Source organism: Haliaeetus leucocephalus, unplaced genomic scaffold, assembly GCF_000737465.1.
Source record: "Haliaeetus leucocephalus isolate CR32 unplaced genomic scaffold, Haliaeetus_leucocephalus-4.0 Scaffold897, whole genome shotgun sequence".
Taxonomy (NCBI): Eukaryota; Metazoa; Chordata; class Aves; order Accipitriformes; family Accipitridae; genus Haliaeetus; species Haliaeetus leucocephalus.
The window spans coordinates 1,294,878-1,320,658 of record NW_010973333.1 but is presented as its reverse complement, the minus strand read 5'-3'; the positions used below and the strand labels follow the sequence as shown (position 1 = coordinate 1,320,658).

The 25,781-nt window shown below is 42.8% G+C and overlaps 1 pseudogene; it reads right to left on the bottom strand.

Annotated features, from left to right (window-relative positions):
* Nucleotides 1-261: 261 nt before the first annotated feature.
* Nucleotides 262-5,933, bottom strand: LOC104841632 (annotated as a pseudogene).
* Nucleotides 5,934-25,781: the final 19,848 nt, after the last annotated feature.

The following is a 25,781-nucleotide window of genomic DNA, read 5'->3' as shown; positions in this document are numbered from 1 at the left end:
TGTCTGTGGGTGGCACTGTTCACACCTCCACTTACAGCTTCCCTTCGTGTCTCTCTTAGACATGCTGGATTGTCCCCGTGAAGCACCTATCTTTTTCAACTGACTCACATGTTGAACTGACTGATCCTAGGGACACTCCCCAAATGAAATCTCCTGTTTTAGATAATACCAAAACATTCCTTGTTGTGTGACTGCTCTAGCCAGAAGTGATGGGGAAGAAAACGCTCAGGTTGGTTTGTGCCATTTGGCACTTCTTTTTCCCTACCTAAAAGCTGCTGAGCTGAGGTGGATGCTCCTGGGAAGACTGTGACTCTCTGTCCATGAAGCTTTGTTGACAGTGTCTCTAGACAAGTGGTACTTTGGCATTTTCTCATCAACAGCCCCAGCCAGCACTGGTCCAGAGCGGATCCCAACTCTGATCTGTCAGTATGAATCAAAAAGGAAATATGATACATCATATCAGCTTCTCATTGTCACCACCTAGAATATCTAGCAGTCCTTCTTGAACAACCATGCCATGCACAACCTTGAACAGGCTGTTCCCCACCTCCCATTCTAGGGACTAAATAACAGCTCACCCCTCCGCAGGAACCTGTGCACTTTCTTGCAGAAACAAGGATATAGCCTTGGGCTGATGACAGGGAGTGCATTGTTTGTAATGAGAAGAGGATGATGATGTGTAGCAGTTCAGCTACTTTCCTATCTTGTGACTGTCACACTTCTGACAGTAATTGGCAGAAGAGAAGAAGGGATTACAGCCTCATTGTACCCATGGCAAACATCACTTTGGACACCTCTCCACCGGACTATTCTCTCCTTCTCATTACCCAGCACACTAAAGTCAGTGTTCTGGTTATATACTATCAATGTTATGCTTTTGTAGCCGGCCAATAAAGAGTTGTAAAATTCCATATTTGCAAAAACCAATTTAACACATGCCCTTGTATAAGTAGCTCTTACAAGCAAGGGACAAGTGCAAAATAAATCATTACATCAATTATTTTGTGTCTGTGCACAAGTTACTAAATGACTTTCTAGTTATCCCTAAACACAAACAGCAATAAAGACAGAGTTTGTTTCTGAGTACTTGTTTCTCTAAATGGTCAGCGAACTGACTACTTGGCTGCTGTTAAATGCACGTTTTAGTGCGTTACTGGACTCTGGACTGCAAAGTTCTTCCTGCTGCAAAATTAAAGCCCCAAAGCCTGAATTCAGTATAACATTTAACATGAATGTTAACCTGAAGTGCAAGTATGTTGACCTTCACTGGAACTTGAGGTCTTGCTTAAATCTACCAATATATAACATCTATTTCAAAGCAAGAATTCAGTCATCCCTACCTGAATGGGCTCCTCAACCATGGGGTTCATGATCTCTTGGGAGGCAGCTCCCATACCATATGCAAGATTGGCTACTCTTAGTGCATGGCTAGTGATGGGGACTGTGATGCCTCCAACCACCAGGTATTCATCTCCTATTGTTTCATCCTGACAGCAGAGAATTCTACAGTCATAAAATGCCCAATCCCTGTGACTCATTGAAGTCAATGGAAAAGCTCCCATAGATGTGAGATGGACTCAGATAATGGCCCAATCTTAGGAGGTGCTAAATGCATGAATTTCAATTGAAGGCATAGGTGTTCAAAAATTGAAAGGTTAAATAGTGACCCTTCTCATGGATAAGCAAAATTTTTTTATATAATTTCAAAGATTTCTCAGTGAGAAATTTTTAGTTTGGTGGGATTTTTTACATGGACAAATGAAAGGGAAATAATTGAAAAGATCTCTAAGTTCTTATCTCAAAGCATTGAAAAGAGAGAAAGAGTGTCCCTTTACAAGAACTGATGTTTGAAGTTCTGAAGAAACTCTGTCCACCCCAAATTTTCAGCCAGTTTCACTTCCTATGATCACCACAAGTCCTGTCTGGTTAGACAGAAGAAAGCTCATCATAAAAACAAAACAAACAAAAACCACAAAATAAAACCCCAAACCACCAAAGGAAACAGTAATAGAAACACTTTAGTTTATAAATTCTGTGGCCATTGCCTAATCAATCAAACTTGGAATACACTGAATTCAGCATGTTCACTGTTTGGATGGGCTTACAGGCAGAGCAGATATTTGTGAATGTCACAACATCGCTGAAGAGTACTGTGCAGGAATCAAATTCTCCTGAGGAAGAAATCAGCTCTTAGATGTACATTTCTTCATAAAGGCTTCTATTCTTATTTCACTTAGTGAGTAATAGACTTTGACAACAGATTTCTGTAACTTGCCAAAATTCTATTAATTGGTTTAATAGGTGAAGAAAAGCTCCCTGTAAGCATAGGAAAGATTCCCATCTTTCCCTGTTTGGTAGCTGAATTACACTGACTTGTGGTGTGGACATCTCATTCCAAAGTTTCTCTTTAAATCCCAGCCCAAATATTCTAATATCCTCAGCTATGTTGGACAGAATTCGAGTCGTTTCTCTTTTGCACCTGTTTACAGACAGGATTTTTCTGAAGAAGTGCAAGTGCCCAGAGCCACAGAGCAGACCTCATGCTAAACAGCAGAATGAGACCAAAGAAAACTTAGATGCTGTGCTGTGGAGGTGTGCTGTGGAGTCATGGACTGACAACTTGGGGACCTGCTAATAAGATACCTCAGCTCCTTTCTCACTCTGTGATTTTTCCTGCCTAGGGAAAGCAGTGAGCTGGGGTGGGAAGACAAGGGAGAGTGCATTGAGGAGCTGGGAAGGGTGAGGATATAGATCTGCACCCAGGAATTTAGGAGCACTCTTGTGCCTCCCAGTTTAGCCGTAATCAGAGAATCTCTCTGAACCCCTATTTTCAGTGAAGAATTAAAGGCATAAATTTGCAGAAGTAACTCCAAATTCATGGTCACTCTTTTGTGCAGTCACGCTTTGAAGCTCGGAATTCTACTGCAAATAAACACATGTGAAATGGGCAGCGAATTATGTGTGCTAAATGAGGAGCAGTCAGACACCTCTGGCTGGAGTGACTAAAAGGCGCTTGCTTAGCAAGTGTTGGATGGGACTTTGCTGAGTTGGTATATTCCAGATTGAAGACCAAGCAATACACATGCAATAAATGCCTTCCTTTCCTGCTGTGAACTACTTCTACTTCTTCGTAACAAGGTTCTCTTTTAAAAAGCTTCATACGAGTGGTACTCAGGCATGAATTTATGATGCAACTCTCATAGCTGGAGTTCCCAGGCCAGGCCTGTTCTTCAGGTGCAGCCATCTGTTCCCCATCACCATAGCCGTAAGGGTCCCTGATGACGCTTGCGTGCTCTGGGTGTTGTAATTCATCACATAGAGAAAAAGGATACCTTGGGACTGCTCTGGCAAATACACTGTTACAAAGGGAGCTGCAAAGTTTAAGACCGGACATACTAGGAGGACCATAAGCAGAGAAAAAGAAAGGAACCTGCAGTACCTGCATGACCTTTTTCCCTTCCTTAAACTGATTCCTTAAGCTTCCTTAAGCCAATGTGTTTCGGCAGCAAGGCATACAGCAAGTCTTTTATGCCTCCAAATTCTTGGAAAAGATCCTGAGCTCTTCCTTTTTCCTCTCCAGCTGGTTTGAAAGCTCTGTCTCTGCCAGGCGCCACTGGTTCATCAGGATAAGGTTCCTTGTCATGTCATGAGGTGCAATGTCAGGGAGTCGCATCTTCAGCTCCTCTAGTTATGCCAAGCTGCAGAGCTTGGGGGAGCACAAGTACGTCATGCATTGCATGGACTCCATCCAGATCATACATCCTTTAAATAAAAGCACGGGTCAATGACACTACCAATGCACATGTTTTTCTCCTTCACACCTTCCCAACCCATGGATTAGTCTGTGATAGAAACAACACAATCTAGCAATGCTTAATATTTTTTAGACACATCTAGTAGTACTTGTCCCAACATACTGAGACACTTGGGAAGGAAAGCTGCAATAATAGGCTACTATAAACAACGAAGTAAAGGCTCCTGCACAGACTGACACACAACCGTGGCTTCTTCTCCTCATACTCATGCACAGAGAGAGCTATACCTCATTAATTGGCAACACTACGCTCTCTCCTTATTTCCATGCCCTAGATGTAGACAATCAGCTCCCCTATGAATTTGGCTGTTGCATCTGGCCACAGAATAGGAGAAGACGATAACTAACCATCTAGGAAGAGCTCTGTACACTCAAAAGGCTTGCTAGGAAACATATCCCACCCTTGCTGCAACCAGTCATCTCCCGTCCCTGCCCTACGACACAACAAATGCAGGACTTGTTTCATGGAGCAGAACTAAAGACACTTGGAAGGTTTTCCAGACATTTTAACAAACAACTGTCATCTTCATGGAGAGATGGACAAAGCATTTCAAAAGAAACTGTCAGGAACCAGGAGGGAGCTAACATCATTGTAATGATGTATTAATGAAAAGATTTTTTAATGTGTTCATTGACAACCCATCCTTGTTTCCACTGAAGTCAGCACTAAAGCTCTCACCTGGACCAGCTATGACAATGCAAAGAGAATCTGATCGTACCAGACAATGACATTTAGGATCTTGGGTGCTTGGGAATGGAGGGCACTAACAGGAAGAAAATCTCCAGACGAGCTGATATTCTGTATCCCACTTCTTTTTCTATAAAACATATATTCACAAAATCTCAAGTGGCTCAATTTTCTATTTGTTAGTTTGGGGTTTGGTTGTTTGGGTTTTTTTATCTTGTCCTCTCCCTGCTTTCATTCCACAAAGATAGAAGTAAAAAGATACTTCTAACCTTCAGTATGGACTGGTTTCTCCATGATTTAGATGAATTTTCTCCTTTTGCTTTGAGAATGGAATTCGATGACATATTTCCTCCTGCTGAAAATGGGGAAGGTAACTGGTAGGTGGAAGATGGCAAAATATTTATCTAAACAGGTCCCTGGGTTCCATATTGTTGATGTGAACTTCTGAATATTCATATCTGCTTGATTGATCCACAGCTGAAGGAAGGAAGGAAAATTATGAATAAAGATTAAAAAAAGCTCTCTTCAAAAGAAATGTAAGATAATGCCACAATGTGTGTCTGCAGATGTGTGTTTGGGGAGAGAAGGAAAGACTGATATCATGGTAAGAGAGGAAAAGAAAAGGAAAAATAAGACACACTGGATGATGTGCAACCCTGTTTCTCATCCCCACTTTGGGAGGAGAAGGGACCGCTGCTACTATTATCTTGAGGAAAGATCTCAGGGGGCCAATGTTTGTATCAGCACTGATGACGCCAGATTAAGCCACTTAATGTATGGACATCATCACACTTAATGTAAGGACACTGTAACTCTTAAGTTCCCTCTGTAGTCAAGGGATAAAGACAGTCACTCAAAGAGCCTGATGTGTGCTCTGACCTCCGAACCTCTGAAGAGGGTGTTCTGGAGATCTCCCACTGACTATAGAGGGGTCCTCGGCCGAACAAACTCTTAACTTCTGTGCTTCAATTTCTGACAGATTTGTGACTCCACAGATGCCAGACTTCTTCAGTCTCAGCCCCTTTCCTTGAGGAACACTAATAATGAAGAACACGAAGCCCCAGTCCCCCAGTCCTGAAGTACATCTCACTTTGGGAATGCTGACTAAGCTGGTTTTCATTTCCCAGGAATATTAACACGAGCATCAAGTCAGCAATGTGGTGTTCCTTGATTTCCAACATTAGGTAAGAAAGAGTCTACAAAAAAACCAAAAATCAGTCTATCTATCTGCATCAATTTCACAGTAGGCTGGGGCAATTTGTGCCAGGTAAGGAGCCAGCCCATAGACTTATTTCTCTGAAATAAAGGTTTAGTTCCACGTTCAACCCAAGTATACTGCCTTACTGCTTCGTCAAACAGAGCGTGGGAAGGAAATGCACAGCAGAATCTTTTGTCTTCAGCCCAAAGCTTCTCTGGATAAACAGGATCAAAAATAAGTCACAAGTTCTCTGTAAAAAAACATAACAAGGCAAAATAGAGACGCTCAGAGCAAGGAGAGGATTTTGAGAGGCATAAGTGGTGCTGAAACAAAAAAAGTCTTGCTGAAGGTGCTGGATGCCTTTCTGATCTTTGCACCTTCAGAAACTTTCTTTATCTATAATAAACTGGTCCCAGAGCATCAGTCAATTAATAAAAAATTATTTTTATTTTCCACAGAACAAACTATCTTAACAAAACTGATTTGTAGAAACTTGCCAAACTTTTCCATGGGGTGATTTTTATGGGAAAATAGAAAATAGTTTTGTTTCAGATTCTCAAGGAAATCTGAACTATTTCAGTGAACCTTACTTTGCTTGCAGAAATGTTTTTGTTACACCTTTCATCAAAAGAATGAATTGAAAATGTGGCTAGCTGTTTTATTCTGGTAAGGAAAGAAACATAAGCTAATGCAGTAGTTTGATATATTTCTATGAAGCAGGCTGGAAGTGATTTTTCTCAGTTCTTGTGACAAGGTGCACATACATTGTCTTATTCTTGGTGAATGCAACCTTACCAAAGTAGAAGCAACAGTTTCATACTGGTGTGCCAAGGGAGAGCCATATAGCATCAAAGGAAGATGAAATCTGCCTGCCTGAAACCAGGTACTGTCACGTGCAAACTAGCAATGATCAAATTAATTTTAAATTCCTGAAGTAAATATAAAAGCAAAACATCAGAAAACCTTAGCATGTTGAAACTGCTCTCCAGTGCCAAATTTCTGCCCACAACATGGTTTTATGGAGGCTGCAGTAAGTCCAGAAAACAAGTTTTGTGAAAATGCTGCCAGAAAAAGATCCCACACATAATAATGCAAACATATTTTTTATTGCTATACAAAACTCCTTTGTATAGCACTGGAGGCTACCTCAGTGACTTGTGACATGATGCTTTCTTCATTACAAATATTCTCATGAAAGCAGAAGAGCAATAGTTGCCGTTCATGCAGCTTGGTAGATATGGCAGTAACTTGGCTGCCTCAGCCTATGGAAATTCTGTGGCTGACCAAAGTGCAGTTATTTTCTAATTGCTAGTGAAGAGTTCAAAAAGAAGCAAAAGACAGTCCCCCCAAAAAGCTGAACTATAGCACATCTCGAACTTATATGAATACATACTGTATATGAATTCTGTCATGTTCTCGATCCATGATCCTTAAAACTGAGATCTTGTCTTTAGCCAGCATATATATATATACGTGTGTGTGTGTGTCTGTGTGTGTAAACACTAGTGGTAGCAGAGAGCCATCAGAGGTTCATATCCAAAATCTGAGGAGTTATCATTCTGACAAAGAATGAACTGTTTCTTCCTCTTCATCATCCTTCCAAACATCAATGTCCCATCTGACACCATCTATCAAGGATGTATTGCATTTTTTTCACTTCAGACACTTCTCTGGAAAGCTAACTGAAAACAATTCTTGTCTCCTCCTCTGGTTGTATAAGCAACCGCAGCAATTACATAACTGCTGAAAACCCAACCTCCTTTCAGGACAAAATGTACACAAGATAATTGAAAGAAACAAAAGGAGATCCAGAATATCTATTCTTCCTGAGCAGATAACCCAACGCAGCATACAAATGAAAGTTAAGCAAAAGCTCTACTACAATCAGAAGAAAATAAACTCACTGCATATCATGGTCTGGCTGCATTTAGACAAGAAAACCTCTCCCACCAAATCCAAACTCTGCAATCCTTGCATAAATCAATGACATCATCTTTGGTGACTCACTGCCTACAATATTTATATTCAGCAGGCTGTCTCCCTCGTGGGAAAGTGTCTGTACTGCTGAGACCCATAGCTCATTCTGATCCTTGTACAGGAGGTAAAGAGGATGTTCTCTCACCTTCCCTTAATTTCACACACTTTGCACAATATCCCCGTAGGATTTCTTTTCTCAATTTCATGACAATGTTGAACGGTTCTTTGTCTCCTGAGAAGCTTCATCTTGGGCTGTCTAGGGAATAGCATAGAGAAGAACATATGTGAGTATGCTCATGTTCCTGTGTATGCCATGAATCATCTTGGTAGACTGTTTTAACATGATACACTCAGATAACACAAAGGCTAAAAGATAAGCACTTACTAAACATGAGATGGCAGTGGTGCATGCAATATTCATTTTGCTTCAGTCTGTGAAAGAGTGATGATGCGTTCTTTCATTACATGCTCATACACTCTTTCTCAAATGCTCTCTTACACATTTTTGTTATGTTTTCCCATTATCTGAGCTGGTCACCCCAGGCTCCCTTTATAGTCAATAAGAAGAAACAGGCATTTCTGCAGTGCAATTCATCTCATCTGAAAAAAAGGCATCTAAAATAGGACAGCTGAATCACACTTGAGAAGTACCCTTCAGTCATTTACACCTGTATAAAATAGAGTCACTTGCCTTGATTTAGCTCACAATTGCCCTGTGTGAATGGCAAGATAAAGGACAATCCAAGTCATCCATCTCCATCCCTCTTTAAATTTCAAGACTGTAATGTGTGTTATCCCTAAAATATTTCTGGTAGATGAAAAAAAACTTCAAACTGGCAGAGAAAATTGTAAGCAATTTTCCTCATTTCTGTAAATCATTGAATGCACCTCATTATCTTTATGAAAGGCTCCATTTTCTGAATTTGTGTCCATTCTTGTTTTTTCTTTGGGCTCTTAAACTTCTGCAGCACAAGGAACACTACATGCTTCTCTCCCCCTTTGCATTCCTCTTCTTGATTAGAAATTTCCATTGTCACTCACTGTTGAAGAATTCTGGCAACAGACTCTAGGTTACCTGATTTAAAAGCAGTCATAGCTTCATATCGTGGCCTAATCGTTTAAGTAAATTACTCTACATCAAATCCTGCCATTTTTTAAAGTTTATAGATGAAACATCTTTTTTCTTCTCCCTCACCTGCATTTTGGCTGTTATCTAGTTCATCAACAGGACTATTGGGTATAAAATATGCCACATAAGGGAAAATTATAACCAGATTTAATAATGATTTATATTCCTGCATCTTTGTAAATCTCATAGAATTTTAGTCAAGGCATAATGATTCCAGATTTACACCAGAAGAACTGAATTCAACATCTGGCTTAGAATTTCACCGAGAGTAAAATTGGTTCAAACTGTGAAGCTTCTGTGTACATGTGCTAGTGGGGGATGGAAAGTGCAAGAAAACGGGTGTCTTTCTGAAATGGAAACACCAGGCAATTTTATAATTATATTACTAAAAGCTGGGGAAGCAAGTTGTGTCTCCCACACCCAACATAAAATTATAAAGCCAAAAATACGATGTTCATCTGACCCTTTAAATGCTATCTCAATTATTTTCTGTCTATGGTATTTATAGAATATCTGTCACTCCATACAGGCACCAGCTGCATAACCACAGCTATTTGGATATGATCAAGTTAAAGCCATAGGACTAAGAGTAGCAACCATTCATTTCTATTATGATTCCCACTGCCCACAACAACGTGATGCTCCCAGTAATACATACACATGTACAGAAAATAAATCCTGATCTTCAAATGAACAACCAGTGCTGTCTCTTTGCAAATGGATAGGTCTTAAACACCAAACAAGATCTCAGATCTCAGGCACTTTTAAGCAGAGATAATGCAAATCACGTGTTGAATCCAATGCAGAGCATTTCTGGACACACAAAGGTTTGGCTCACAAGTAGCTTAGGCTTTGTTCGTACAGCCTCTGCCAGCTTCAATTGCCCTGGTAAAGGGAATACCATTCCCAGTCTGCCCAAGTGTCACCACCTTACCTACTGGTCAGCTGTGCTGCTCCTCTAACTGCTCCCCATCTATTTCATCCGAAGCCTGGCATGTAGAAACACACTGCCATTTCAGAAGAAAAAAATAGGGCGGAGTAGGAGGGGCCTGGAGTTGAAAAAATGAAGGATTTTATATTATGGATCCCTGCCTGTGACTACACTTCCTCAGAAGGTGTCCTTCATTCACAGGTTTCCTCGAAGCAAGACCGTCAGGGCATGCCTGGTCAGGAACAGTACCCACGAGGTAGCACTTCTGTCTTACCTGGCATGACATGACAAAGGCCGCTCCTGGCAAAATAGCAGTGAAGAAGCATTGCTCTGTCTGTCCTCCTTTCCACACAAAAAGATGGGGCATTCATTTCCGAGCAGAACTTCGTAGCATTTCCAAAGACCTACAGATACTAAAAATATCTCGGACACATCAGGTGCCAGTGAAATCAGCATGCTACCTGTTTGACCTAAAAGACATGTCTTGAGCAAAGATCAGGAAAATAAACTAACCTGGAATGAGGGGTCCCCTTTTGTTTGCTTTGTGGAGGTTTGTATTTATGTTTTGAGGTATTACTAATGAAAATCAAGGCTAGTTTGGGGCAAGCCCCAGAGGAGTGCTGCTTGTCTCTCATGAGCTTTGGTCGTCCACAGGGAGAAACAGAGAGGGCTGTCGATCTCATGCAAGTGTGAATTCAGAGAACAAGGCACTGCCTCCTCACGCAGAGATGCTATGCTCTCCATTAGCCTGAGCAGTGGTGTCCACTTCTCCACCACTGTGAAGGGACAAAGTCTAGGATGGGCTTGAAGGCACCTGAACTGAGCTCCTCATGAAGGATTGGACAGAATCTGTGGAGTTCCTGGAGGCAGATATATACATCTGGTCAGCTGAATAACTGCAGAATCCATTTGGTCCATTGACTAGATCTCCATTGTCTTTCATGGGAGCTTAGACATCTAACTTGGGTGTGGACATACAGACATCTGAACTTAAGTGCCTACAGTCTGGATGTGAATGGGGACTACATTCCACTGCTTAGTTTTGCACCAGCGTGCTGATGCCCCGTGAAGCCTGTCTATAAGAAGACTGATTAGATCTAGCCAACTGGAAGTGTCACTTTGGCATCAGAGGGAAAAGCCTGCCACACAGTCTAATGCAAAGGTGGTGAGCTGAAGTAGAGTATATATACGTGCCCTTTGCATGTCCTTTCAACAAACCCAGGTGAAAGACCCCATCGTCTGCAGGCTTACCCTGGGATGGGAAATTACTCCCTCTTGCCCTCAGAGAGATGCTACAGGCAGATCTGCCGCAATCTGACATCTTGGCATGACAGCAAGGTCTGCTGGGAGGCACTGGGATAGATGTCAGTGCTCTCTGAGCCATAGAGAAGCAGCAAACTGTCTTTACTTAGTGTGCCACAGGCTTCTCGAATCAGTAACGTCATCAGCCACAGCATAGGTCATGAAGGTGTTTTTGACTCCTGTCTGGTTTCTGAAAAATACAGAGGATAATGACTTCAGGTAACACAGAGGGAAAATCATCCAATCTAGCTCCCTCTGAAAATGATCCTGCCAGTGATAGGGCTGAGCACAGGAGAACCAGGAAGCAGGGCCCAGCATTCTCTAAACCTCTTAATTTTATAAAAGCAATTTCCAAGGAACGATAAAGAAATTGAATCAATCCCTGTTAAGAAGTCTTTGGAGTGGTGGGCTGAGGGGAACGCAGCAGGCATGGAGGGGTTCCTCTGTGCTTCCTCCAGGAGGTATGGTTCCTCAAACAGAAACACGAGTGGAAAAAAAAGCCATGTGAGAAAAGAAAATACAGTCCTTTAGCCTTATCTCTTTAGAGACCCTTATCTCTTGATGTTTGTTTACCCTAAGCATTTTCAACTCAGTGCAGAGCTCTCTTCTCCTCCCCTGTTGATAAAGAAGATCCATAGATGCTCTAGATAAGAAAACCAGGCAGAAGGCCACAAACAATCATTCCTCAGAGTGTGTGTGTAACCTGCGTCCCTCTGCATCTTCTGCACTTGAGCAACTTCCAGAGGCCCTACACAAGACCCTGGTCCTGGTGTGTCAGATGCTACAAAAACCTGCATAAGAAAGAGTCTCTGGCCTAGTGGGAGCAGGGAAAGGAGAAGGAAAGAAAGATGGCATGAGTTTAGAGGAGTGGTTAACACCAAGGTTTCAAAAGTAGGTTTTGGATATCCAGTTTGAAATACTTCAAAGGACCTGATCACCAAGTATTTTAAGCTGAATACCTAAAATCTCTACAAGTTTTGGAAAACCTTGACCTGTGCCACTGTGGTATGATAAACAGTATTTCCCTCTACACAGGGAATGTTCAGGACCGAATGCTGATCTCTCGGTGCCCTTCCCTACACCAAACATCCCTCTTACCTACCTAGTGAAACTCCTGATAGACACAGGTCCTGTCATGATTGCTTTCTAGATCTGAGATACTAATGGCATAAAGCAGCCAGTAGTAAATTCAAGTATCTTCCCAGTGCAGCTACTGAGGTTGATCTAATTTGCAATCCTTTCCTGATGGCCCTGTAAGCATCATCAAAGCAGCATAAAAACTGCAGAGGAAGGGACAGAGGTATATTCAGGCTACCCACAGTGTGCTTAAGTATATGACTCCTTCCCACTTAGGATTAAGAGCACTAGATTTGAGCAGCTCCGGTAGCAGGAGGTAGCAGGCAGGCTGAATGGCACATTGCTCTAAGATACCACACATGTTGCAAAGAAAAGACTTGCGATTCATTTCACCTACCTTTGGACTGCTAAAAGTCATGCATGTCGTCAGAGCTAATTGCCTAGAGCCCTTTTATAGACTGTGAGAGAAACGTATTTTCAGAAGGTGATTCATCCTACCCATCCTACCCCCGAGATGAAGAGCCGGCATGAATGGCTGTCAGCCTCTGATGACTGCACAGGGAGCCAAGGCACGGCTTATACTAGATCCATAAGTCTTTAGCTGGTGACAGTCATCCCAGCCAGAGTTATACGGTTGAATATGAGCCCATGTACCCTGTCCAGAAGAGTTCACATACATGCTTTTCTTTACATCGAATAGAAAATGCTTGTATCAGTCAGTCCTCTTTCTCTGCATCCTCTTGTACTTTGGCTACATTTATCATTAAATTTTTCTTCCTTTTTCTCCTTGATATTAATGCAAGAAGGCACTACCAGAGAAATACAGTTATAGTCGGGGAAAAAGGAGGAGTAAACCACACTGTGTGCAAACCCATTTCAGAGGCTGAGAGCAGAAAATCAGAGCACAGGCAGAACAGCCTGAGTGTTTCTGGCGAGCTTGCAGGCACAACACAAGTAAACATCTGAAAGACAAAACTACTATCGGCTCAGCATAGAAAGCAAGCTGCCAGATCCAGACAAAAATGAGTGCGAGGCCCAACCTAAGCATGTGTGTGCATGCTCAAGAGAGCCAGAAAATCTCTACAAATGTCACCATCCACTCTGGTTTGCTATATGGGCCCCAGAGGCCAAGAACTTGACTCTCGGATGTTTTTTGTGCAAACTGTGACATCTCAGACTCACTTCAAGAGCTTTCTATATGTTTTGGCTCAATATCTGCTCCCAGTTATGTTGGTGGAAGGAACTTCAGATGCACACCAACCTAACAGAGTTTATTTTGCCATCTGTCTGTGTTTTAGTCTTCATATTAATAATTAAGGCAAGCAATGCAGATTGGGATGGAAATTCTTTCCTGAGGAAGAGAGCTGTGTGCCATGCAAACCACCTAGCAGCCGCTGAAGCTGTTGTTTCAAAAATTACTAGTGAGAAAACTCACTGCTCATTTTTCCGTAAGTATCGGCATTTCTAGGATGTCCATTGCCATGGGCCTGTTATTTAACATTTCTGCTGAGCAAAAGCATGCCCCTAAAGTAGTGGACTCGGTTAATAACATGCTGTGAGCTTTGTGAGGGTTTTTTTTAGCTATAAATGTACTTTCTGCGGTCTGTTAACGAAATCGTCCTTCCCGTCAATGAAACAGGGCCATGGAGAAGCGAGCTGCATAAGTTTCCCCTGATGGAGTTTTTCCCAGCCCGTGCCACCACACAGGGTTATTTGCACAGAGAGCCCTTCGCTGGTTCAGGAAACCCCCCCAGTCAAGGCCACCTTCCTCAAAAGGATCGTCAGCATTTAGTGTGGCCTTTGCTCATGGCTTTCCTCCACGCAAGAGAGGGGTGGTGGGTCACCAAGTGGGTCTCTGTCAGCCATTTGCCGCTGTCTAACACAGGTTGTCGAAATGAACAAGTCTTTTTTATGATACGCAACACATGAAATCCCAGAGGGGAAAGGAGAACCTGGCAATAGGTAAAGGCATTATTAATCTCAGGGACAAATGCATCTGTCACCACCGATGTGGGATGTCTTTGCCTCTTCTGAGTTGTTTCCTGATTTACACTGAGCACAAGCCACTCTCTTTCTATGGGGATATGACTCAGCACTGAATTTTGGCACAGGCTGCTGAGAATTAATTATAATTGTGAAGTGCAGAGCTGTGGGGGCCCCGATTCTATTGATAATCCTTCTCACCATGTAATGAGATTTTAACCCCCTTTGGCCCCATTACAAAAGTCTCCATGCAGGACCAGTACTTCTCTTCTGGAGGATAAAATACTTACTTGAGTTTTTTCCCAGGTCTCTTTACCGAAGTTCTCTATAGTAAGAGATTTCAGACAGGAATTGATAAATCCACACTAAGGGGAGGGAAAACATTAACATATTATACTTCACGGAATAAAAGGGGAAAAACAGAGCTCTTGAAATGCTAGTTAAAATGTAATGGCATGCCTCTAAAGAAAACAACAATGGCCTCATTTTTGTGTACATTTGTTTTTTAATAGCTGTGCTCATTTTGACCCCCAGTCCTAAATTCTTCACATCAGTAATTCAAGTTTCCATAAAGAAAACATAGTAAATTTTGAAGCAAGAGTGTAATTAAAGGCAGTTACAAGAAAATAATCTCTGGGTAATCTGAATCCTTTTAGAACCAATATGGTTAAACTATTGACAGAATAAAGCAGGGAAATTAATGGATCTCATATCAGACTTGAGTGAAAGGCAACTGTTTCGTTTGGGAAAACCACAGAGCAATTGGCATTTTAATCTGACTTACAAAGCTTGCTATTGAATTTTTTTAAAGTATTCTCTCACCGCATATTTTCATCTTAAACAGTGATACTGAACGAAGCTCACCATGGTTTGGCTGTCTGCTTGTAGCTTCTGCAAGGCAGGTGCTCTTGGCTCTTCGCAGCAATCAAGTTGCTCCTGCTTGTTGCTGTTCTGGCAGACCAACTGTGAGTTTCTTTTCTTCTGAATTTCTTTTTTTTAATAGTACATCCGTTTTGAATGTTTAGAGCCCATGGTACACAGGACTGAGAGATCCACAGAGAAATATAAACCCCAGCATTTGCTTTTCTATATATCCTTTCCCAGGAGAGCAGGGCATACTGTTCTGAAGGAAACAAAGAGAAAAATATTTATGTTGGGCTGAGCCTGAACTGAGTGTTTCAAGGTGAAAACATGAAGTTGCTCAGGAGATGTTGTGGGGGGGGTGTTACTTCTAACAGAGCAGACTCAGGTTTGAAATCTATAGATTCTGGAAGCAGGCTGCTCACTTCTTTGAGTGCTGCTGTTAAGCCAGCCCAGATGCCATCCACCTGTCTGTGTCTCGGGGTCCGTCTAGCCAGCCAAGTGCCATCCATTGCCTACCCGGGCTCTCAGCAGACCAGGTCCTCTCCACAAGTTGCATACCAATGGCACCCGGCAAGTCCTGCCGATCTTTGTCACCGTAAGGCATCACACCATATGAGAAGCAGAAAGACCAAATACTGTGTTTAAAAAGGCAACACTTGCACTAAATCTCTTCATCCCCAGATCTCTTCTAGGTTATTTCATTTCCTCCCATCTTCTGTTTCCCTTCAGCCCCCTAAAGTCAACAGACAAGCTCCAGATCTACCATAGTGAAGGAGATCAGACTCTGATCTGTCATATCTCACTTCAGGGTAGAACAAGTCTGAAATCGTCTCCTAAGGAACAGGAAATGTCGTGGGATGTTGCTATAACCACTTGTCTGCGGAAAATGCCATGTTGTCATGTGCAGGTATCCCCTGGCAGAGGGGTACTTTTGCAAGTGCCCTTGGACATACTTGTGTGAATATAAGAGCAGCAGCATTTCTCATATTCACACAGCATTCGTAACTGCACTTCCAGGAACATTATCAACAAATCCTTAGGGCCCAAGTTACATGGGAGCATCAGTAACAACCAACAGCCCTGCAGGAAGAGAGCGGCAAGGGCTGCAGAATTCTGACAAAGATGTGGGACAATTCCTTCTTTCAGAACTACACCACTCGAGGGCTTAAAGTTTGTGGGCTTAGAGGCAGACAGACTGGGCTAATTCTGGACTTCTTGTGAGTCTAATTTAATTCCTAGAAGTGGAGCTGTGTCCGCTCAAGCTTGGCTCCAGACCAGCTTTTCCAAAAGCAGTCAGGCACCAGTGCAATTGTCAGAGTCACTTAACTCCCACTGATGCTAGTTACGTGCCTTTTGAAAATCCCACTCAGGGCAACTGCAAATCTGGCCCCGAGTATACTCACTTCAGTTTATTCAGCTGTAATTACGGGTCAGCTCTGCTCACACTGGAGCCCTTCCACCGAACTGCTCACTTTCCTGGCACAGCAAAGACCTATATCACTGAGGTGAGGGGGACAAAAATTAATTCTGTGTATTGGAAACTGAAAAGTGAAGCTATTGAAGGGTAAGAATGTGATGAATCGGTTCTCTGCAGTGAAGTGATACTAAAGCTAGCTCTAACTTAGGAACAGCACGGAGTATTTTATTGTTGATCAATCCCGCTCTCCCTTTGCCGTTCCCCATACAATCATCTGGAGACGATAGTATTGTGTTTGTCAGTTAAAAAGGACGCAGTGTCATACATCAAACCACAAGCAAGACCAGACTAAGAGCCTGCATGTGAGCAGTCCCAGCGCTGATGTTATACCTGGGCCTTATTAATGTAGGGAACCTCATTAATCTGAACACTTTGGGACCATACAGCCATCTGAATTAATGAAATTAATCCCGTTGCTGATGTGTAGTCATAACCAGTGCAAAGACAAATCCCTTTTTTTTTTTCCTGTAAATGAGTATTTTGGCATAAAACAAAGCAAAAAAACCTCAAGAAGTTTAGTGTGCACAAACTAAATATAAACATACCCCTGGAAGACACAGCAGCAGCTGATGCAGGAGCAGGTTAGCTTTTGACTAACTGAACTGCCTGGATTAGCAGATTCTGGAATAATAGCATTACAGGCCCCAAGAAGCTGGAAACATCATATATTGATTCTCCTGGGCCTTGGAAGGAACTTCAGGATCAGGTCAGAAACTCTGAGCTCAGGCCTATCTCAAGACTGAACTTCTGAATCTTCAAATCCTCTGTTTATTATTTTTAATCCATCTTTGTATTTTCTGTGCCTAAGACTGCATTGTTTCTGGCAATGACATTACTTTGTCCATTTGTTTCCAGATGCAGTCAGAGGCAAGTGGTCAGCATCTCCGACATGATTTACTGAGGTCTCAGTGTCCCCTATGATGTCATGGCTATTTATTTCCTAAGGAAATGATCTCCCTGGAAGAATAAACTCATTTAAAGAACTAATGTTAATTGGAAACTGCCAAACAAATGCTTGTGAATTAAGGAACCTAGAAGTGAATACCAGATAAACACACTGACCGTCTGTTGATGAAGCAGGACAAAACACTTCCCTTTCCCTTTCATCCCCAGTTCTCTTGCTGATCAGAGAAAAAGGAGGGCTGCAGAATAGCTAGGAATGAACTGCCACCGTGTGGCCAAGGGACAGTTTCAGCTACCTTTCTAGAAATCTCCTTCAAGAACCGTTGCCCTGAGATAAGTGACAGTCCCCAGCACTTACTAGTGGAAGTTTTCTGCTCAATCACATGTTTCACTTCGGCAGCACTTGCGGTGACTCCCTAGCAGTGGCCATAGGCTTCTCAGTGAGGTCTTGCTCCCTTCTCAGTCTCACTTTAATAAAAGGGTGGCACACATCACTTTTAATTCCATAAATTCTTTTTATATTTTCTCTAATAGGTCACCTCATCTTCTGACAGGGGTCAGGGTATTGTAATCACTGAGCCATTCAGGTGATGATGCCTGGTCTTGCCTTAAAAAAAAGATAATTTTTTTAATATCACAAGCCTGTTTGTAGAAAACTTTTCACCATGCACTAAATTACTGCTAACAAGTAACAGACTCTACCCTCTGCTTCTCAGTCTGATCTGAAGCATCTGGGCTCATATGTTCTGATGTGCCCTCAAAATTCTTTCAGAACATGTTTTTCTAGCCATTAAACTCAAGCTATGTCGAGAGTCATTCCACTGACTTGATGCAACTTGGTTCCACTTTACCATGGGCATAACTCAGAGCTACAGGCCCAAAAGGTGGCAAAAGTCCCCTAAACACAGCCTGCTGCGACTGGCCAGGTTCGTGCTGCTTTCATCTCCTTGTGGACCTGCTCCACCAGGAAAACGTAACACGCACTCTCCTGCATTTGCCCAAGCAGAACTACAGACTGACTCTACAGCTGTGAAAATTTTGAAGACATCCACTAGGTGCTAATCTAATATTTTTTATACACTCCATTCAATCTGGAGCAGCAGATAACTATGTATCTTTGCTATGCATTACTTTGGAGGACTTCCTGCATTACTTAATGCGGTGCTGACACCTTCTGCCTTCACTGTAACTTTATGGCACTGAAAGATTCAAACCAGAGTGTACATCTTGTCCAGCTGCCAACTTTCCATTAGCTGCCTATATTTCTTCTGCTTCTGCCAGACGCTTACAATTTCAGCTCACTTACGTGCATCATGATTACACTGAGCTGCTCAGCACAGAAGGACAAAATGATTTTGAATCCCCCAGGACGTGATTTCTTCAACAGACTTCATCTATCTTCAGTCACTGGATTCTTGTACACAGTGTGTTTAGTTTCTCACGGACAGCTGTGGATGCGGTGTCACAGAAATTCATAGCCAGAGCCCCTTCGGAGCTAGTGCTCAGCAATGGCACTAGCTAGAGGAACCTGAAATACCCCAGTACTTCAGCCGAGGCGGATTTGAAACAATAAAATAAGAGATGGTCTCCTAAAGATCTTGCCTATTACGCCAGTGCACTCTGGGAAAGAGCTTTCAGGGATCAGTGCTGCGGGGAACGCTCGCACACAGTGGCCTTGATCGATGGAGCTCCTAGCTGATGCACTTCATTATCAGGGCCTGGGGGCATGACTGAAAGAGCTCACTAATAAGCTCTGCAAGGGATCTAGGTCAGACAGAGCTCTGCCTGTCATGAATAATTCTTCCGTACAATTTGCATTGTGAGAGCACCTAGAGTAGGTGCTTCATTTCAATGTCGCAACGCCTGAAAATAACTGCTTGTTGCAGCCAGGTCATTTAGAGCGCCTAGCCAGGGCAGAGAGAGTCCCTTCAGTGTCTGTGCAGAGAGCTCTGCCTCCAAAGCCCTTGGGGGACCAATTCCGAGCAGCAAGGAACACCTTTGTAGGGCAACCCACTGCTCCTGGGGACTGTGTGGAAAGCTGCCTAGAGACAGCCGGTGTTGGGCAGGGGCATGGTTCTGCCTTGGGGCAATACAGAGCGTGCTGCCCTCCACACTAAACCCTTCTCTGAGGAGGCAGCTAACACAGGGGATGGAAATACTTCCCTTTCCTCTTCCTCAGCTGCCCTGTTCTAGCACAGGTAGCGCAAGACCCGGCTTCTGGGCTTGAACCCCCAGGTCCCACCTCCCCAGGTTGTGCCCTAAGATGCTAAGGCCATAACTCTGCTGGAGCTGAGCCGTGTCCAGTGAGGAGCGTACAAGGACTAATATGCTAGAAGAAGGAAGATGCCTGCATTTATGGGACAGGAGGTAGAAAATGTTCTCAGAGAAAAACTGCTTTATTTTACTCACTTAATTAAAATTTCCTAAGATGATAACAGGCTTGAAGTGAGCTTCAAGAAAAGGAGAGAAGAAAAAAAAATCAGAGAATCCCAACTGAAATTACAAATCTTATTTCCCCCCCTGTCTCTTCTCCATAAAAGCAAACACATATTTCACACTGGAGTTTGTGTGCTGGACAGCAGGAAGACCCTTAACCTCTGCCACAGCCCAATGACCAGAGATACCTCTGGTTTACAAGGACAGACAAGAAGTCACAGGGAAGGTCAAATGTGTTGAAGCAGTGTGGTTCTGCACATCGCAGTGCATCCTTAAAACAATAGCACAAAGATCAGCTACTCCAATGAGTAAAACCTTGGCACTATGAACATAAAGCGCAGCCCAGGACAGAACACTGTTGGAATCCTTTTCTTCTTCTTTCACCAGTATTTTATTTATGCACATGCCTAATTCTGTTATAGTAACTCAAAAAGACAGTGAGCTTTTCTGTCAGCATCCATCCATGCTGCAGGTTCTAGTAGCAAAAAGGTGACCACACACTCAGTTCCTTGGCAGCTTCATGAGATTCTGCTTGGAGAGGGGTTTCAGGGTGCCAAAAATGTATACTTTTGAGCACTGTCCCCCCTCTCTCACACATACACAAAGCCGCAGCCTTGAGGCATGCCGGGAACGAGGGGTGTGTTTGGAGCATGCTGTGTTCTGGCTATCCGACCTGGCTGAGTGGCCTTAAATGATCCCATGTCAAAGGCAGAACAGCTTTAAAGACGATGTTTAAAGTTACGATGTTCAGTTCAGGGCAGTCAGGACAGGACTGGAGAGGCACAAAAGCAGCAACACTGTATAAAGAATGCAGACTAATTGTGAGAAGCACCGACAGCAGGGGAAAAGCCCCTAGACCTTAATTTAAACTCTTCATGAATGTGTACCAATGAAGTTGGTTAAAATGGTCATTTTCAAGAGGATACAGACTAGACAAAGAGCGGCAAAAGCACCTCCAGAATTAAAGTGCTACAGAAATAATTCCTCCCTCCCCTTCATGAACACCACTAGAAAAAGAAACGAAATGCTTTAATCGAACAGGAGATGCCAGCTCTGAATGGAGGAACATATGGGGTTTTGGCACTCTCCTATCTCATGACAGAAAGTGTCCTAGATCAGCGAGATCTGAGATAGGTACTTCCACCTGGTGGCAGAAATGCTGTTTGAATAACTCAGTCCCAAAGAGTAGGAACACAAATCAGCAAGAATTGCCACCTGCCAAATGTTCTGTGTGGTGGGCACAAGGTTTATGGAGGTTATGATGTATCAAATTTATATTGGTGGCCAGTGCCTTCGGAAATTTATCCAAGCCTGTGGACACAAAAACTACTGAACATAGAAACAAGAAATCACCAGTGAATCGCCAGCTGGTCATACCAGCGCTGCCATGATCCATCTGTCACAGTGAACCACCAATGGAACACGATATGAAAAAAATCAGAGTAAGCAAAGGCTTGATCCCAAACATATTAGCAAATTCTTAAGACAAAGCAAGAGCTGGGGGATGTGGCTCAGACGTGATATAAACGGTATTGCCCTATCTGAAGGGCCATAGGTGAGTATTTCCACAGGGTGCTCTCTCCTTCTCACTTTCTATGCATTTTTACACTGCTGTACATCAGTAAAACAGGCAGAGTATGGGTCTTAACAATTCCAAGTATCACATGGAAGACATATCTCCAGGACAAAAGAGCCTGACTTCTAGACTGCATTCTTCCCAATATATAGTCTTTAATGATGAAGTAGCAGAATTCCAAATATTGGGTATAATTGAAAGCTGATGCAGTGGATTTGTCTGCAAATTGCCTCCTGCCCTTGAGAACAACCTTTGCTCCAATTTATTCACAAAGTGTTCTTCTCCAAGACATTAAGCTTTACTAATGTACACTGGGATGTCCACATTCGGCAACTGGGTGTTAAAATACATGAAAACTAGCAGGTGGTGTAACCATATGAAAAAAGTTGTATACATTTTTGCATGCAGTGAATCCCTTGATGTTGTATCCAAGGACAGAACCATTCCCAATAGCAAGCAGAGTACAAGACAGCTTGTTTTTCCAAAACACACTGGAGAATTCCTCCAAACACAGCTTTCTAATGCTGATTCCTTCCCTGCAGCTTTTTCTGCCGGTCGCACAGCCTGCTTGTACCTCAGTGCTTCTGTATACGCTCAGATCACAGAGTCAATGATGGCACATACAAATTTTCACAAGCGAAAACAGGAGGAAATTCTACTTCACTACTCTGAAGTTGGAAACACTGGTGCAAAAGCTCCAACATATTCACTGAATTGCTTGAACTGCTTTGCAGCACTGGAGTCAGAAGAAAAATTACTGCACCAGGCAATCTCTGAATCATTGCTTTCAATAACAGCACTAGAAAAAAGGCTTGTCAAGCTGGAGTTCCCCCCAAGCTGAATGACAAAGCAGTATTGTTAGGCACAATGAAATCAATAAGTTAAACCCTTATATGAGTCCAACATTGGAATAGCCATGGCTTGAAATACGTCCCACACAAAGAACCTTCAGTGACTGCATACGTCACTTCTAGAGGGTAAGAGATGGATCAGAGGTAAAAAAAAAAAACCAACAAGTCTTATATGCCCTTTTTCATGCATTCTGTCTTCAGATGAAGAGGGAATATTCTTTCAATATTCTTTCTTATGTGTTTTGGGCTTAAATTTTAAAGTGCTATATGCCCCTTCCACAGCTTTGGGCAAGTACATGGGATATCTTTCCAACCTCTTCATCGAGCCAGTGGTTCTCCGCTGGCTGTTTCTTTGAGACTGGTTTGCAGCCTTTGCTGTTTGGGCAGTATCTTGTGAGTATCTCCGGGGAGCACGAAGGATCCAGTTTGAATGTAAACTGTGTTCGCTTGTGCTGGTAGCAACTGAAAGACAGAAGATAATCTGGCATTAACAATTTGCCAGTGATATTTTTACATGCACAGTGAGAGAACAGGGTGCCTGCTGGGTCCTTCCTGGAGGCAATGCCGAGAAACCAACCTGGTTTCACTGCAAGATGTCGCTTGGGATGGGATTCATCTTATCTAGTATTTCAATGCCTGCAGTGTAAATACATATGTCAGAGCTAGTCCCTTTATACACACTTCTAAGGCATAGCTTATCTAACCTGTTTCAGATATCTACCTCAGCCTAAGACAAATGTCTGTTTCTCTCCACTGATTGTACAGGATAGGTGATGAGCTCAGATAGGAACATCTTCATTTAGTTAGGTAATCCCATCCTTTCTGATGCAAACATACCATTATTTAGCCTAATCTCTAAATGACTTCTTTTTTTGCTGGTTGGAGAGAAAACATCCAGCCATTTCTCAATGAGAAAAATGAAAACCAGATGAAGAAAAATTTATCTTTTTTATAGCTCTCCTCCAAAGACAGCTCGGGGTAGAGATGCAAGGGTGGTGTTCAGCCCTGAGCAGAAAGCAAGCACTATTCCAGCACTACACATGCTACATTTGCTCATGTAATGGCCACACATAAAACAGCTTCACCCTTTCAACAGGGAACAAACAATGTGTTACTGTAGTTTCACATACTGCATGTAATGGTCCTAGATTTGGGAGGCAAAACTTGGAGGAAAACTGTGTCTATTAAATAAACAAACAATGTTTATGTCTTACAGTGCCACTCCTCCCTCTACCCTCTGCACACCAAAAATAATCATATTTTGGCTGGTTTATACTGCACCATCAAAATCAACATCCACATTTGGCAGATCCACGTCAGGAACTCTCCGCCATCTCTCTGAATCCAGGTCTGCAATAACTGAGTCAAAGAAAGCTATTGCTTCTCTTACATCTGAACTGGACTGTGGGCCTTTTCTCTCCATGAATGCCTGTTGATCAGATGGGGGAAAAAAGAGTTAGCTAAGGGTTGGGCACAATGACTTCTTAATGAGCAAACTGTATAAGGAAGATGCAAAAATTGTATTTGATTCTGTATTTCAAGCTGTCAGAAAAGGACACCGGTCCAGACAGCTCCACAGCTTGTAGTCATCAAAGAAAGCTGGACAGCAGTCTAACAAACATCCATCTTGTTATATGCTCAACACCAAACACCCTCCACTTGGGCACTGCTAGCCAGATGTTATAAAATCCCTCAGAATCCCTGTATCAGGCCATTTAATTAGGCAGCTAAGTGACAGCTGGGCTTTGTGGCCAAATTTATTCTACCTAGCAATAGGCACCTAATGAGACACACATTAGAAATGTAGTCATGCAGGATTCCTTCTGTAATTAATGCAGGGCTCCAATACCTTCAGAAGATGAGTCAGGCCTTAGGTAGGCTGAATTCCCCTCTGCAGGCAGCTCTTTCTCTTAGCTGCAAAGGGATTGTGGGGTAACTTGGTTACTAATTTAAGCACCTTATTAAAATGCCTAGGTTAGGTGAAATGAATCCAGATCTAAATTGCTAAAGTCTTTTTGAAATGGAAAAGGACCGTGTGTGCTAAAATATGAATCATTCAACACTGTGATAATTCCCACAGGAAAGCCACGGGGTTTAAAATTAGGAGCCTGTCTTGATAAAAAAGCAAATGCCTCTCTATAAATGCTGAAGCAGTCATAAAGCCTCAGTTAGCAATTCTGTAGGTCCATATAGGATGAATACTTCCTGCCAGGCTCTACCTAATGAAGGGCCATATATTTTCCCTGCCAGTCCCAGCTAGGTGTATTGCCAGGCAGCAATACCAAAGCCAGAAAATTGCTACCCTGGGTTTCAAACATGCAAACAAAGGATACGTACTGTATCACATCTCTGAAGGACCAGCTTGTTCCTTGTTCTGTGGAGGCAGAGAGATGAGCTAGCTTATTCCCCTCCTGACATTATGGGTTGATTGACATCCTCAGAAGTGCTAAAAGATAGCTGCTACCACACATCTACTGAAAATAGTGACTGCTATTATGACTAAGCCCTTATTGGTTAAAAGGCATTTGAAAGAAATGCCTATGTACTTCCAGCATCTAACCCACCTCTCTATTCTTTTCTCTCACTAGATCCAAGTGGCAAATTTTGAATCCACAGTCAGCCTGTGGTCCAGGTCCCAGGGATCTTTGGATTAAACCTCCCATGAGGACAGCGTTGTCTGGACAAAGTACCTTACCATTAATCATGTAGCAGGTAGGAGAAAGAAGTGAATTTCCACTAACAGGTAATTTGACACAAACAGGTAGTTAGGGGCAAAACCATTCAAGCCTGGTGATAAGACGAACCCTGCAATCTGTGAACATAAAATCTGTAGTTAGGAACCAGAGTATTCTGGCTATTCTAGAAGTCTTCTTGACCTTCTTGACCTGCTTCTCTCCTTAATTTTTGCCAAGCCAGGGCTGTGCAGCTGTGACCCTGCCATTTGTGTTGGCAAGAATGACTCATATGGGTGGCATATCCTGCTGATGTCCCTGTCTGTTCCTAAGGGGACTGCTTACGGAGTCAGCACGCCAGCCAGTACCAGGGCTGTTCATACGTAAGAGCTAGCTGGCCACAGTCAGATGACAGCACTCTTTGCCTCAGCCCATGGGAGAGTCACTTGTTTGCCAAACCCAAGTTAAGCTTTTGGCATTTTTTCTTAAGTGGTATTTTCAGTGGCAAATCCCAGAAATTCACAAACCTGCATGAAGCCTAGTTGTGCAGAATCTATCTCCCAGCCTCCTGGTCCGTGGTTTTAGTACCCTTTTGCACTCATTTTTTCCCACCTGCCTGATGGCTAGTCATGTACTGCTCCGCTACATTGCTGCTCAGCTCATCAGGGAACTGGCATGCTGTAAATCTCCCCTGCCTCAAGCCAATCTTTATGTGACAGTGCACAAAGTCAGTTTACAGACTATCTGTAGTGTTGAGATTCATCTCCTGGCACCACCAGGACACTCTCCTGTATCTCAGTCATTCTCTTTGGACATTTCCCTGGCCCTAGATAGTAATGTCTTTATAAAAATCTATCTTCTCCAGCCCACTGAGCTGAGTATTGTTTCCTACTATTATTCCTA